General features: G+C 41.8%; 2 protein-coding genes across 6 annotated transcripts in view; one reads left to right on the top strand and one right to left on the bottom strand.

The window, feature by feature from the left end:
- The window catches only part of LOC146576711 (uncharacterized), a 152,108-nt gene that overhangs the window by 94,430 nt on the left and 42,640 nt on the right, over positions 1–15,038 (top strand). The gene's annotated exons all lie outside the window — the stretch shown is intronic.
- grin2ca (glutamate receptor, ionotropic, N-methyl D-aspartate 2Ca) overlaps positions 1–15,038 on the bottom strand; it is a 78,206-nt gene that overhangs the window by 57,391 nt on the left and 5,777 nt on the right. The window contains exon 1 of one of the 4 annotated variants that reach the window (XM_085272163.1): positions 14,426–14,583. The exons of 2 other annotated variants lie outside the window; for them this stretch is intronic. The gene's annotated coding sequence lies outside the window, so the exon portion shown is untranslated. Of the gene's footprint in view, positions 1–3,996; positions 4,061–14,425; positions 14,584–15,038 lie in introns of those variants that run through there. One more of the 4 variants, XM_085272162.1, reaches the window with a different exon arrangement.

Here is a 15,038-nt window from a genome sequence, read left to right as displayed (position 1 = left end):
TAATCGTGATTAAAATTCGATTAATTGAGCAGCCCTACCGATTACTGTAGTAGAGGTACAAGAAGCCATTAAATCCTTAAACACAGGTAAATCGCCGGGCCCAACGGTTACTCTGCAGAATACTATAAAGCCATTTCTGATCTTATGGCACCGTTGTTGAAAGATGTGTATATAATGAAGCCTTTTCAAAATGTCAATTACCCAAGACTTTGTCCGAAGCTACTATTTGTTTACTCTTGAAAAAAGACAAGGATCCTCTGTTGTGCAGTAGTTACGGACCAATTTCTCTTTTAAATATTGATTTTAAAATACTATCTAAAATTCTCGCACTTAGGCTACAACGTGTTGTGCCACAAATTATCGCCACTGATCAGATGGGTTCATGGCCGGCAGGCACTCATATGACAATTCAAGACGCCTCTTGAATATTATCCACACATCATGCAACTCAATTCCAGAGGTTGTGGTATCTCTTGACACGGAGAAAGCCTTCGACCGCGTCGAGCGGCGCTTCCTCTATGAGGTGATGGATAGGTTTGACTTAGGGTTGACTTTATTCTCTGGGTTAAGCTACTATATTCTTCGCCATTCACCTGTATTCGTACTAACAACAACTTGTCTTCCCCTTTTCCACTTGAGAGGGGCACTAGGCAAGGGTGCTCTCTCTCACCCTTCCTATTCGCCATTGCTATCGAGCCTCTTGCAATATGGCTGCGTTCAGAGGATAGATTTAAAGGCATTACGAGGTTCGGTGTAACCCACAAACTCTCCCTTTATGCAGACGACTTGCTCCTGTACATTTCTGACCCTCTAAACTCATTTCCGGTGCTTTTTAACATACTGGACCAATATGGTACACTGTCAGGATATAAGCTCAATTATCAAAAAACCGAGTTGCAACCCCTCAACTCCCTGGCCAGAGCTCTTCCCCACTCAATAGTGCCCTTTAAGTGGACAGAAACTGGATTTAGATATCTGGGGGGTTTTATTTCCTCTTCTATACCTAAAATGATGAGGGAGAATTTTCTGTCCCTACTAGACAATGTTGGGAAAGGTTGTGACCGTTGGACTTCACTACCATTGTCAGTGGCAGGGAGAGTTAACCTGATAAAGATGAATGTCCTCCCCAAATTCTTGTATCTTTTTCAACATGTCCCAGTTCTTCTTACTAAAGCATTCTTCGACAAGTTAGAAAAGACTCTGTCACATTTCATATGGGGAGGGAAACAAGCTAGAATTCGCAAGTCTATTCTTCAGTCCTCTAAAGCTGACGGTGGTCTTGGTCTGCCCAATTTTAGACACTACTATTGGGCAGCTAACATACACAAACTTTTGCATTGGGTTCGCAACGACCCCCCTGTACCAGCCTGGGTACAAATGGAAACTGCATCTAGTATTATCATCAATACTCAGCTCACCACTCCCTTTCTCTCCAACCCTTGTTGGGGATAATCGAATAATTGGCGACAGTTCAGAAAATACTTCGGGCTACTTGGACCTTTGCTAACACCTTTATTAAAAAGATTGTAATTTTGCACCTTCAAACATTGATGCGGCCTTTGGCAGTTGGAAAGATAAAGGTCTTAGGACTGTTAAGGACTTGTACAGTCAGGACACCTTTCTATCTTTTGCTGACCTATCGTCTAAATATGACCTGCCTAATATCAATTTTTTTCGTTATCTTCAGACTAGAGATTTTGTAAAAACGTAGTTCCCTCACTTTCCCAATCGGCCTCCAGAAACAAATCTGGATATCATCCTGTAGACGAACCCTCATCAAAACAGACTGATATCAGCCTCGTATAAAATACTAGATACGTCGGTCCCCAAATCCATTTCTCATACTAAGCTGAGATGGAAGAGCTACAGACAACCCTGCCAGAACAGCAGTGGGATTCTGCTTTGAAACTGATTCACTCGTCCTCAATTTGTGCCCGTCATGCTTTGATTCAGTGCAAGGTGGTCTATAAAGTACATTATACAAACACAAAATTATCTAAAATCTATCCAACCATTAGTGATGCCTGTAGCAGATGCAGACTATCACCTGCCAACCATTTCCGCATGTTTTGGTCTTGTTCGAAACTGAGTGCATTTTGGAGGAATATATTCAACACACTTAGCCAAGCACATGGCCAGACTGTCCCTCCTAATCCGCTCTCCGCAATTTTTGGCATTCCTCCCGACTTGATCTGGCCCCCTCAAACAGGCCCTAGCCTTTACCACTTTACTAGCTCGGAGGCTTATTCTGTTGAAGTGGAAGCTTCCCCACCCCCCAACTCATGATTATTGGGTGAGAGATGTACTCTTTAACTTAAAGTTGGAAAAACTTCGATTCTCTCTAAAAGAATAAAGAAATAGGAAATTTAACAAAATCTGGAAATCATTTCTCTTACTAGTGGACACCATCACTTTACTTCCTGAGTCTGAAGTGAACTGAGTGAAGCTACATTATAAAGTTTGGATTTTTTTTTAATCTCATTTTTACTTTATTTATTTGTTTATCCTTTTGTTTTGTTTGGTCCCTTTTTTGTTGTTGTTTGTTTGGGTTATGCTTGTTATGTGTATAAGTCTTGAGATGTTTTTTTTGTGTGTGTGGGCAGAGACTGGCTCTCTGTGCTGTCTTGTCTAGTGTGGACCTGGTAGGGGGAGAATTCAGGATGGGGGGTACAATGGACATACAACTGTTCTGAAATCAAGATTGACTTTGCTGTTGCTAACTTTGTTGCTAACGTTATCGTTGAAATCAGTAAAACAAAGTTGGAATATATTTTATATTGTATTTTGAGATCCATGGAGGCTATCGTATCTCAGTTTCTATTTACCGTTCAGATCTGGAGGAAACAGCCTTCAAAGATTCATGATGCAGATACATTACAGCTTGTGACCGTACGTTTGCTGGGTGCCGACCCCCGAACCTCTAAAGCCAGCCGAATCCTTAAACTGCACTGATACATAAAGGAAAGAGGATTTGGCTAAATCCTCTCAAACCGCTCCTGTGTATACAGGCTCCACTCAGATGTTGAGGATCAAAAGTCACCGTGGACATCCATTGGTCGTAGAGATTTTAGATTTATTACAAAACAGAGACAATTTCGGCTCCGAAGCAGTCACAAGGTACATACTGTAGTTTGAGCCATGAGCCGGAGACAGGTTGCCTTTTGCGTCATGATGCTGCTGCAAACTGGATTCAGAATGAGTCATACTGTACTTGGTGCCCCACAGAGTGCAACCAGTCACTGCCCAGTTATACTTGATTACGTCTGCATGTAAGCTTCTTATGAAAGTACTCCATTGTTATCTAATAACATTTAAATATTTCAGCAGAAAACGAGCTGGTTCTTTTGTCAGCATGGAGTTCATTTATTATTAGCTTATGTAATACCCCCTGTGTGGCCCTGGGACCATAAATGGTCCCTTTAGGTTTTCAGTTACAAGCCATTTGCACTGTGTTGAATGGAACATAGCCAAATTCTCTAAAAAAAAGTTTGGCATAATTTCATTTCAAAATTCAAGTCTGACTTCCTTAAATTAGCTTCAGTGGCTAAGCTAACAATACACATCCTCTTAGAGCCCTGGGGACCATTTTTGGTCCCCATTGACTTCCATTATAAACGCTATTTTTCACTGCAGAATTATTACCGTTAATGTCTTGGTGATTACGTATGTTTCCGCTTCGTTTTGGTCTATGAGCCTTAGAGTTGTAATTTTTTTATTTGTCCACCGGGTGGCGCCCTTGCTCCACATTTGATCCCTGCTGGAAAACAGCGGGCTTCTTGGACAGACCTGCGGGAAATGAAGTCTCATTTCCGGCGTGCAGCAGCGGCTTCGCCCGCTGATCGGGCGGGACCATTTTTTGGTCCCTAGGACCATGAGAGGGTGCTTTTTTTTTTTTAGTCAACAGGAAATGACGTATTTGTTGTCACGTGGTATCGGACGTGTGGGCTGGAAAAAGCAGTCCCCGGTGATCGTGCCCCGGTGATCGTCGCGACTTACCCCGGCAACATGCACTTATTTCGGCCTAGAGGAGGAGCATTTGCCGCCTGGAGACCATTTTCTGGTCCTGAAAAAAAAAAAAAAAGGCGATCGAAATGACTGTTGGTGCCAATCTTTAGTCCATCTAAAGGCCTAATTATAATAACAAAGAAATATTACTTCAAATGTTTTTTTTGGAAAATATTTAGTTTTTTGTTTTTTGGGGCTAAAAAACGGCGCTCATGTAATAAAACTGGGATTTAAAGGGTTAAAACAACGAAAATATAATTAAAACTTTATATGAATATTTCAGGGAGAAGTAGTTTTAAAAGACTGACCAATTTAAAGTGGAAAAAAATATGAATATATAATCTTTTTATTGCACTTTTGGGGCGGGACCATTTATGGTCCCCAGGGCTCGGAAGGGGTGCATTTTTAAAGGGCCACACAGGGTTAATATTGATTTGAAAGATCTTTCATAATTAAAAAATGTCTGAATGAACAGGTCATTGAGAAGAACTCACTGAGTTTCAGCATGGTACTGTGATATGATAGCACTACTGCAACAAGTCAGGTCAGTGACACAGAGTGCTGAGGTGTGTTAGTGCATTTAAATGGCCAACGCTCGGCTGGCAAAGAGTTCTAAAACGCCTTCAGGCATTAACATCAGCATACAAACTGTGTGCTGGGAGCTTCATGGCATCAGGTTTCCATGCCTGAACATGTGGAGGTGGCCTCGTACTTTGTGGATAGCTCTGTAGTAAATAAATTTGGGTGGTAGATGATGATTGGCCCACTAAAGACATCTGCAGTGTTATGATTCAGAAAAAAGAAGAGCTGAAATCCTGCAGCTGTAATGGGAAACATGTTGCTTTCTAAACTACAGTGATGGGCTCCTCAGTTTCTAATGCGTTGCTTGCAAGTTGCATAAATATGTGAGATAACTTGTCCCAACTTTAAATTTGCGTTAAAAAAAGGGAAACCTTTTCCTTTTCAGTGTTTTACATGTTGTCTTTGTACTGTGAGATTAAATAAATAAAGTAGACCACAGTATGTTTAACCTATATAGAGTATAACAACATGGAGCGCTGCATGCTGTACATATGGTACAGACGGCACATTAACGGTTATTCCATACCCACATGAAGAACCCGAACTTTTCCCTGTTAATTGCAAACTTTCTTCAGCAAGAATGCAAGAAGTCAGATATTTAAGGTTACACGTAGAGATGATGGTTTGGGAGGTTAGTCCCCATTACAGGATTAATGTAAGCACACACACTCCTCTGTCCTATTTATTTCTTACTGCCTCTCTTGGAAAGCTGTCGCCAAAGTCCGTTCTTGTCAAAGGGATTATGGAAAAGCAACGTGACTTAAATAAGTTGCTTCAGAGCAGCACATACCAGCCACTTTCCTGTTTCCTCTTCTTTTGACGGCTGAACTGTGTAAACAGGCCACCGCTGAGAATTATCTAACATCTGATGAGAGATTAGATTTTAAAAAGCGGACGAGAGACCGAACTTTCAAAGTTAAACGGTGCCGATCGGCAGTATCGTCCCACCAATCGACAGTGTTTGTATTCTCTGTCCTCAGTTAGTTAGAGTTTGACTAACAAACATTTAAGATGTGCTTATCCCCCTCTAGTGGGTGACATACGGAGGAAGCAGTGTCTTTACTGAACGAGCTGAGAAATGCAGACTGATTAAAAATAGCTGCTGGGGCTCTATCGTACAACGACGTTATTTATTTTTAGTCTGTTGTGCTTCCACACTGCTGACACTTGGACATTTTGTTAAGTTGAACAGGTAAATAATGCAAACATCATACACATGTTATCTGCTCCCAGAAATTGAATATTGCTGATAAGGCAAATTGGATTTTCTGCACACGGCGACACATACACAGACTCAGTGATGAGAATGTGAGTACATCTGGTTCATGCATATTGAAGTCTTGTACAGTGCGGTTTATTTCCCCTTCTAATGCAGTGTATGTTTCCTTCACCTTTTTCAGCACTGTCTCAACCAAAAGCAGCAGTTTATTTTCACATTTTTAAAAAATATCATTTTGTCATATTGGAGGGAACCTGTTTTGTTCATTTCCAGGTCCAGATTTTTATTGTTGGACTCTAAGTAATCCTTAATTTTCTTATGAGGGGGGTGGAAGCTTCAACAAGCACCTCTGGCATCTCCCTTCCTCTCCTTTTGACCCAGCTTTCTTCTGATTGGCTGCTCCTTGCAAACAAAGAGCTTGAACAGCTGGTGGGTGGGGCATCTCACAGCCAAAGAATGACCACATGAGGAGATCCCCCATCTGTGGCAACATGCAAAGACACAAGTAAAAAAGAAGCTGTCTGAAACCGAGTGTTTAGAGCAGCCTGAAGCCTGACCCTTTGGGATTATTTATGCATACACTGACCTCATTATTTGGAAATTTGGCCTTGTTTAATATGAGCATCCACCACTGTATCAGTACACATGACAGAAAATGAGGATTAGCGCAATCAGTGCCCTTTAATTACTTTTGCAACAGCCGTCCTGCCCCACAGTGCGCATTGAAATCTCATCTTTGCATCCTGCAAACTGCATCCATTCTTCCAAAGTTGTCCACTCTCTGTTTTCTCTGATATAGACCATATGAGTGATGAAACCACATGAAAGAAAACAACCTGCCATTTATCGATGAGATGCTGCAAAGGTCCTCCAAGTGATTCCTGATCCAGCTCATTAACGTGAAGCTGCAGCAGTAAATACATCTGGGTGAGAAGTGTGGTGCAGTGTTTAATGACTCCCTTTATATTCTGGGCACGACACCCCTGCTGCAGCTGTTTAACAATGTGCACCTGTCCCGTCTCCTGCTACTTAATCAATACACTCATCCATGGATCCGCAGCCTGCTGCGTCTGTGTTTCACCTGCTGATAACAGTCCAGCAGCTTCCTCTTGATCCAGCGCTGTCAGAACTCCATGATCAAGCAGATCTATGACTTTTATGGGACTCGTATGAACGTTAGGGCTTCCCTATCGTTGCACCGGGTAGGCAAACACTACTTAAATTAGCTCTATTGTTCCTCTTGTGACCAGTTCTTCCCAAAATAGTGAAATACACCATCTTTAGCAAAGAAAGAAAGACGTCCACTAGGTTTGTAGGAACATAATTAGCTTTTTAGTAAAATAAATAAAATAAATCTCTGAGCTCAGTTTGACACGGCAGAGGCAGAACTTCTTACTGAATCACTTTATCACAGTATCACTTTATAGATGAAATCAAATCAGTGGTATATCCTGGGTGTGATCAGTGAACGCCAATCCACCAAATCAAAAATAATGAGCTAATTAATGGGACTTTTTAGTGAAACTAAGAGATGTAGGTACTCCAAATCAAGACTTTTTATAGGTAACCAGATAGCATCTATTCATATATATATATATATATATATATATATATATATATATATATATATATATAATTATAATTTTAGAGGTAAATAAATAACTTTTACTTTGAAGGGTTTTTTTTCTCATTTTTTAACCTTTGGAAAGTTTGACTACCCCGTTAGTTGGCGAGCGTTTGCAGACAAATTGGAATCTTTCATGGAAACTACGACAACTCACAGGGAGGTTTTTAGTGCAGCACCATCACCCAGCAACTGCTCGCTAACCGGTCAGGAAATTCACATCTTTATTTCATCTTTGGCTTTAACTGTTAACTGCGTTCCCAGTTTATTGGATGTACCTTAGCTTGCTAATCTTGTTGGGGACTGTAGGAACATTTTTCTCTCCAGAACTACGAAAACAAAATCTTCAAAAAACTTCAGAAATGTTGGAAGTGTGTCGCAGCTTTTGAGCTTTCTGTTTTTCTCAGTTTGGTCTACGTCACTGCTCGCTGTGGGTATCCTGCAGACAGGATCAGTGCTTTCCAGGCTTGAAAGAGGTTTCTTTAATAGAATTTAATAAATGCAACCACCCAGCAAACACAAGCCACAGTTTGACCTTCTCTGTTACAAAGAGTCAGGATTCATTTACCACCAGATGATTACACCTGTATGAATATGTTGAACTAATCTCTGATTAAAAAATACAGCCACGCTAATCTCTTTAAATCTGCACCCATTTAACTAATCTGTAGAATCATCATCCTCATAAGTACAGTGGGAGCGGGGTGAGGTGGCAAAAAAAGGAAAAACATCGGCATCTAAAAATATCCACGGTATGACATAGTTGGCGCGTGTCCGCGTTTTTTGGTTGGAGCCCAAATGAAAAGTGTTTTTGTAAACATTTCCTATACAGGCTGTACTGCAGTCAGACGTTCTACAGCGCGAGCTTTGCTAAATGTGATCAATCCTCGATATCTTCTGACTGATCTCAAATAAACTAAATATCTGGAGCCAGATCTCTGGATATATCTGTGACCCAGGACAGCCTACCACTAAGACCGCTGTGCAGGTCCTGACCGAACCTTTGAATCAGACTATTAAGGTTTCCTATCCCTTTCTGATCTGTGTACTTTTACACAGAATACAGAAAAGCTAAGACAGACAGAGTCTGTGCCAAATCCTGTCCTCAGTTTGTAGTTTCTCTCCGACTGTTGGCTGCTCTAAGCTGCTCCAGTTAAACAGCTTATATCATTAATTATAGGCCACTGAAAAACCACAGCATGGCAGCAAATACACTGTTAGCTCTGTTAGAGTTGTATTCAAATACATTAAGACAATAACTGCTCTTTGTTTCCGTGGGACCGAGTCTGGCACGGCTCCACATCGTCTGGCGCTTGAGTTAATTAACAAAGCAACACCAGTTCCTCAGCTGCAGTTTACCAGATAACAAATATTAGACTATGCTGTATTCAGCTGTTCTACACTTTTTTACTCATGTATTCAAATAATGATGAGATTTAGATAAATGTAATTGATGATCTTCTGCATCTGACCTGCCGAGGTACAATAACTCTGGTACAATGCGTTGAATGTTTATTGTACGTGGTCCTTTTTCAAAATTGACCTCGAAGTAGAGCTTGGCAGTGGTTCGCTTGTTCACAGTGTCCACAATTATATTTATAGTCCGTTCTAATAATGGGTGAGATTTTATAATAAATAAACTTTATAAAGTTTATTTATTATAAAATCGAGTAGGTCACCAATTGTTTAACAGCATGTTTGAGTTTTGCAGGCCACTCGAAGCAGCTTAAACTGCAAACCACATATTTGCTGCCAGTAGACTGAACCATGTTTGTGACTGATCATATAGCAGCACTGTTGTGCCTTATATGTGAATGCACTCAGTGGTCACTTTATTGTCCCCAGTGGGAAATTAAGTTGCAGTATGTCCACACATCAAACAACACCAAAAGAAAGAGAACATGGTTTAGTGTTATTAAGCACGATGATAGCAGCAGGTATAAACGGCACTTTATACCGACAACCTGAAGGAAGCAGCTGAAAGTCGTTTAAGAGAGGATGACAGAGGTCGCCTTCCTCAGCACCTGCCTGTTATAAAAGTCCGCAAGCTGGACCTGAGACCTCCCTGAAGTCTTACCAGCCACTTTAACAAGGTTACCAAGTCTGATCTTATTGGACTCTGTGGTGGGGCGTGGTCGGCGGTGCACGAGCAGGAGTGGGAATCCTCCCAGACTGTCGGCCGGTCTGACCAGCAAGCCTGAGGTCGGCGTGCTGGTCAGACTGGCCTCACCTCCACCACAGGCCTGAGCCGGAGCTCACGACTCCGTCTGTGGTGCTGTGTCCATGGGCGACCACCTGAACTTGCACCTCCCTGTTGCTGAGCGACCGATCTTTAGGCTTGTTGTGACCTAAAGGTCTAGGACTAATAATAATAATATATGTTTATTCAGTGAGACCTTTCTGTGAACCTTTATCTTCAAATAAACATGATGTAAAATTGCACACGTTATGACACTAAAGCCGAAGCTGAATTTAAATAGCATAAACAACAAGTACATTTATGCAACTAACCTTGGAAATATCAAATTAATTATTGTGCAAAAACGGGCTGTAACTGCTCGCTGCCCTCAAGCTGCACAATTTGTGTTCATCCTAGCGTGCAGGAAACATCTTTTTGGCCCTTGTTTGGTTTTTCAGTCTCCTCGAGTGTGTTTGTTAAATCTCTTGTCTTTTTTCATCCTTTCTAATCGTGCTTATTTAATTTGGTTCTCTTTAGGCTCGTTTGTTTAGAAGATCAATCGTGAAGCTCTCATTAAGTTCGACACCTGTGCCTCTGATGTTGTTTAAGATTAAACGATGGGAAACGACAGATTAATGCTAAAATCAGTGGATTGTTTGATATTAATCAGAACTTTGACTTGTGCCACAAAGATTAAGATTCACGGCCTCTCAGTTTCACTGAAGCTTCACTGAAGCATGTGCGTAACTGGCCACCTTTATGGAACAGTGAAAAGAAATGTGTAGATAAAGCAATGGAGGCGACTGAGAATAAATTAAAGACAAAACCGGTTAACAAAGGAACTGTGGATGTTTGAATTACCATATCTCCTGAGGCAGGTGCTCGTCACTGCAGGGACTCTGACTGCAAATGCCACATCAGCAGTGACGAAGTGTTAGACATCTGACAAAATGGCCTGAAAACAGCCATCTTCACCTGCTGTGACTGCTTTATGCAAACATAATTTGATAAAGTGGAGTTTTTCTGTTGGATCATGCTGGACTTGTTTATGTCGAGTGTAATAACGCAGATAGCTGCTGTGCTGCCGATTGACCCCCAACAAGCCAATCTGCAGTTAGCCAGTGATGATGCTGTGACGTTTGTGGATCACAGTCATAAGGCTGTGAATATTTCTGTATTTATTATTTTAGTAAATACATAGATGAGGATCTTATCTGTATTTTGTTTTGATCAGTATATTGATAACAAGAATCAGAACAGAATTTGTTCAGTGTTCTCGTGGAGGACTCAGAACCTGCAGTGATGTGCAACTCCAAAAACGAAAGGGCTTAAAATCAACATTTTAACTCTTTTTTTTCTTTAAAGTTTGTTTTTTATTATTGCTGTTGTTGGTGGGAGGAGCTTTGTGGTGCATGCTGGGCAGAAACTGCACCACCTGCTTACTCGATGCTCGTAATCATATGATTCAAAAATTTATTTAATGCACCAATTAACCCACAAATGACCCTGTTTAGCAGAGCATGCAATCATTTGTGAAACATATACAGTGTTTAACATTCATCATAGCATATTTACAAAATAGGATATCAGCTGTTAGAGGCTGCATCTCTGCATTCATGAGCAAATAGGTGATGAAAATACAACACAGACGCACCAAAATTAAGAGAGCATCTCAGTTATCATTCATCTATTTGCTTCTGGGGTTTAAAATCCATGTTACAGGTGTTTTCCCCTCCAAGTAACTGCCCAGAGGTGTTGCCAAATTGCTTGCGTAAGGACTTGTAGCACTGCAATAAATAAAACAAAACAAAAAACTATGTGGCTCTTATGTTATATAAACTTATAAAGTTAACAAAATGCATAATCCATATCATGTTTTTGTGCTCATTTGTACAAAATATGGCTCCGTTTCCATGAAGGCCAGGATTTTCATTTTCTGCAGCGACAGACTCGTCAGCAGAGGGGCAGGGTCCCCCCTAAATCTGCCTGTTGATTTACGGCTCTGGTCTTTATGGGATGGGGTCGTGTATCGTGGCCGTGTGATAAACGGCAGCCGGCCGCGTGAAAAAGACCAAGTCGACGTCCACCAGGGTTTCCTGCTGAAATGCACCCAAAGTGAAACCCCAGTGGAGGCTTTGAAGTCCAAACCAATAACAATGAATCTGTTTCACGTGACCTCCGGAGACAGAGACGCATCAAACAGACTCACTCGGTGATATTAGTTTCTGTCGCGGACCCTTTGACTTCGCCTCTGCCGCCGGCACTGCAGACATATTTAAGACGCGCACGCCTCTACTGGAACTCTGCACTACGAGTGATTGATCTGCCACAGGGTGAAAACCTGTCTAGGTAAAGTCCTCATAAATCTGGTGAGATTTTTACTGTCGTTTCTGAACAAAGGTTCTGGGGTGGGAGAGGGGAGTAGTCAGGCGGCTGCTGGTATCTCTTTGCATTAAAGGATTTAAATATTCAGGAGGGAGATGGAGCAGAACTGAACAGTTGGATTTTCTGACTCTGTAGCATCAGAGGGGCCACGATCAGCAGGTTTTAAATGCCACAGCAGATGGAAAGCTATGTAGCCGGCTTTTATTACAGTTCCATCTTTGAAACCTCACGTAGCGATAAAGCAGCGCTCCCTCTGCAGCAAGTGTCGTATAACCTTGATCAGGTCATCGCCCAGCTTGAGCCTTTTGCATTAAACCTATAAAAAGAAAAGACTCCGTAGTTTGGTCGTGCAATAAATGGATCAACATAGTCGAGAAAAGATCATCATTTACTCCAAAGTGGGGGAAAAATCCCCAAGGACAGAGGCCACGTGTTTGCTCGTCACTGGACAGATGTTTGATATATATCTCTCCTCTTTGCTTTGGCACATTTATCGTCAGGGGACACTTCATCACCCGGCGTTGTCTTCGTCAGCACAGCGCGTAGTGAAATCGAACAGATTGTGACGCGTTTTGAGGGTAATAATCTCTGCGAGGCTGAAGATTACAATGGCAATGCAAATGTAATCCATTTTGCCTTTAACACATGGGCGGATGTTTGGCGAAGGCTTACAGGGCGCGACATCACACGCTGATATCCATACTCCTACTCTGACCCTGCGGGCTGACCTGGCTGTAAACCCGCGGCGGCAGGTAACACGGAGGGTGGCGGAAGCGTCCTCTGTCAGGCTTTGGCGGACCCCGCACTCGGCCTCATGTGCAGCCGTATGTAAAGCAGGGATCAGTGTAAGACCCTGGTTAAGCTGAAACTGGGGTTGCCCATGCAGAACCAGACCACCCCCCCTCCACCCCTGCCACCGGTCCAGCTGTCACCAACCTACTCTCCCAGTTGATATAGTGGCTGCACACGAATACAGCTGACCTCTGACACACACACACACACACGCTCTAATCCACATATGAGCATATCACTTTGTTTTTAATCTGTGTGTGTGTGTGGCCTGTGCAGTCTTTCTCTCCTTTCCTATTTTGTGTGTAAAGCAGGAATGTGCAAGATAAACGCAACATCAGTCAGTTCTTCCAAATCACACACCCACAGAGGCATAAAGCTGGCAAGACCGTATTGATTTTTGTGTGCGGAGGCTTTGAAATACCAATTTTAAACCAATTTACTTTGTACTAAAGATAGAATTGAAATATTATATTTGAAAAACTCTTCAGCAACATCGCCGTATAGAAACATTGTGCTGGTTTCGGGGATAATCTTCAGGATCTGTCAAAGGCTTTCACACAGATGCTGATTCTTGGACAGCAAACTGGTTTAGGTTTTTCTCCCTGGATTCAGAGCTCAGTCATTAAATGCATACGTGGGTTTTACTTCAAGAAAACAGATTTTCAGTCATTTGGGTGAGCTAATACAACTTAAACATGGTTCGAGGACTTCATGTCATTGTTGTATTTACATGTAAACCATAAATGAGGATGCAGACGAGGCTTGTTCGCCATTTGGTAAGAGTCAGCCTTTGCACCATGTCTGTGCTGCTGGTGGTCTGACATCACTAGCCGTGTCTGGACCTAAACTCTGCTGCAGGTCCATATATCAAACGATCACTATGGCATTACTGAGAGTTGAAAAACTGTCTAAAGTCTTTCATCTTTAATAAAATGATCAGCGTTCTGCTCTACCAGGTGTAACAATTGAGTTTAACATCCAGGCATCCATGAAAACGGAATTTATGACATTTAACAGAGTTAGAAGTTAGCAGGAAGTTAGCTCGCTAGCTTCTATCTAAATACAATATAGCATGTCCTGACTGCGGGGTTTTGGAAACAAATTAAAACGTACAGCTCTGTTATCACTTCCAACATAAATGAAGACAGAAAACTAAACAGCAGGGACGTTTGTAGGGTTACTGAAGTTTGGCTAGCTGGTATATAATGATGTGCTACGTGACCGCTAGCGACACAGCTATGTTAGCATAATATAAACAAGCTAACTTTTTTTCCACTCGATAAAAGTTAACGTGAGTGTTCTCGGTGGTCAGGAACAAATGTAATCGCATGGCAGGATGCTGTAAAAGGACCAAACTTCAGCCAGGAGAACAACTGAGATAATCCATCCACAATACGAGGTTAGTCATTCATATACTGCTGCATGGGCTGGGCTGTAGTTACATCCTAAGGTTTTAAAAACTGAGCTTAAATAAATGATTAGCGGTAATAAAAGCCGAGGGAGGTCAACAGTGATCACTGACTGTTTTAGGAGCTTTTTGAGATCAAATAGAAGAAAATACATAACATTAAACATGTTAACAACACAAAAGCCATATTAAACGCAGACTACTTTAGGCCCGGAAGTAGGATTCACTCACGTCATCACTTAACGACCGGATAGCATGCTTGTAAGAATCCAGCTGCATCACAGGGTCACGTTAAATTAGGAAAGTGTCATCTGTCTTCACCGTGTTTGTTTTGGTTCGAGATGACTTGAAGGTCACTAGAGCAAAAACACTGCATAGATAGTAGAAATATTAGAATAATAATAGAACATTTGCATTTTTTTGGGCAGTTGTAACAGCTCACAGACATAAACCGAACCCTGCCCAGCAGAGGATGTACTCGACCTGCTGGTTCGGATCAGCTACCAGGACATAACAAAAACACTTGTTTGGCCCTCGATGTCTCCACGTGTTGCATGCTGTGAAAGTTCAACACATCCAGCAGACGCACATCATCACCCAGTCTGAGCTGCGTTCAGCACATCAGTGTTGACTTTCTGCTCGGGTTCGGACTCCAAAGAAAAACATCTGTCATGTTTACCAAGTATCCACAAAAAAACAGAATGAGCTGGAGCTTTGCAAAAACACTCTGCAGGACACTAAGTGTTATTAATTGGTTATTGAAAGGATACGTGGGAGAAATTTAATGTCAAAGGAAGCCGACAAAGAGATGGTTTTCTTTTGCTGTCTGGATGACTGCACGAGC

The sequence above is a fragment of the Mchenga conophoros genome, linkage group LG4 (assembly GCF_057382185.1).
Source record: "Mchenga conophoros isolate Kocher_MC1m ecotype Shallow Benthic linkage group LG4, M_conophoros_male_GT1.1, whole genome shotgun sequence".
Classification (NCBI taxonomy): Eukaryota; Metazoa; Chordata; class Actinopteri; order Cichliformes; family Cichlidae; genus Mchenga; species Mchenga conophoros.
Note: the sequence above shows the minus strand (reverse complement) of the source record. Positions and strands in the feature narration are given on the sequence as shown.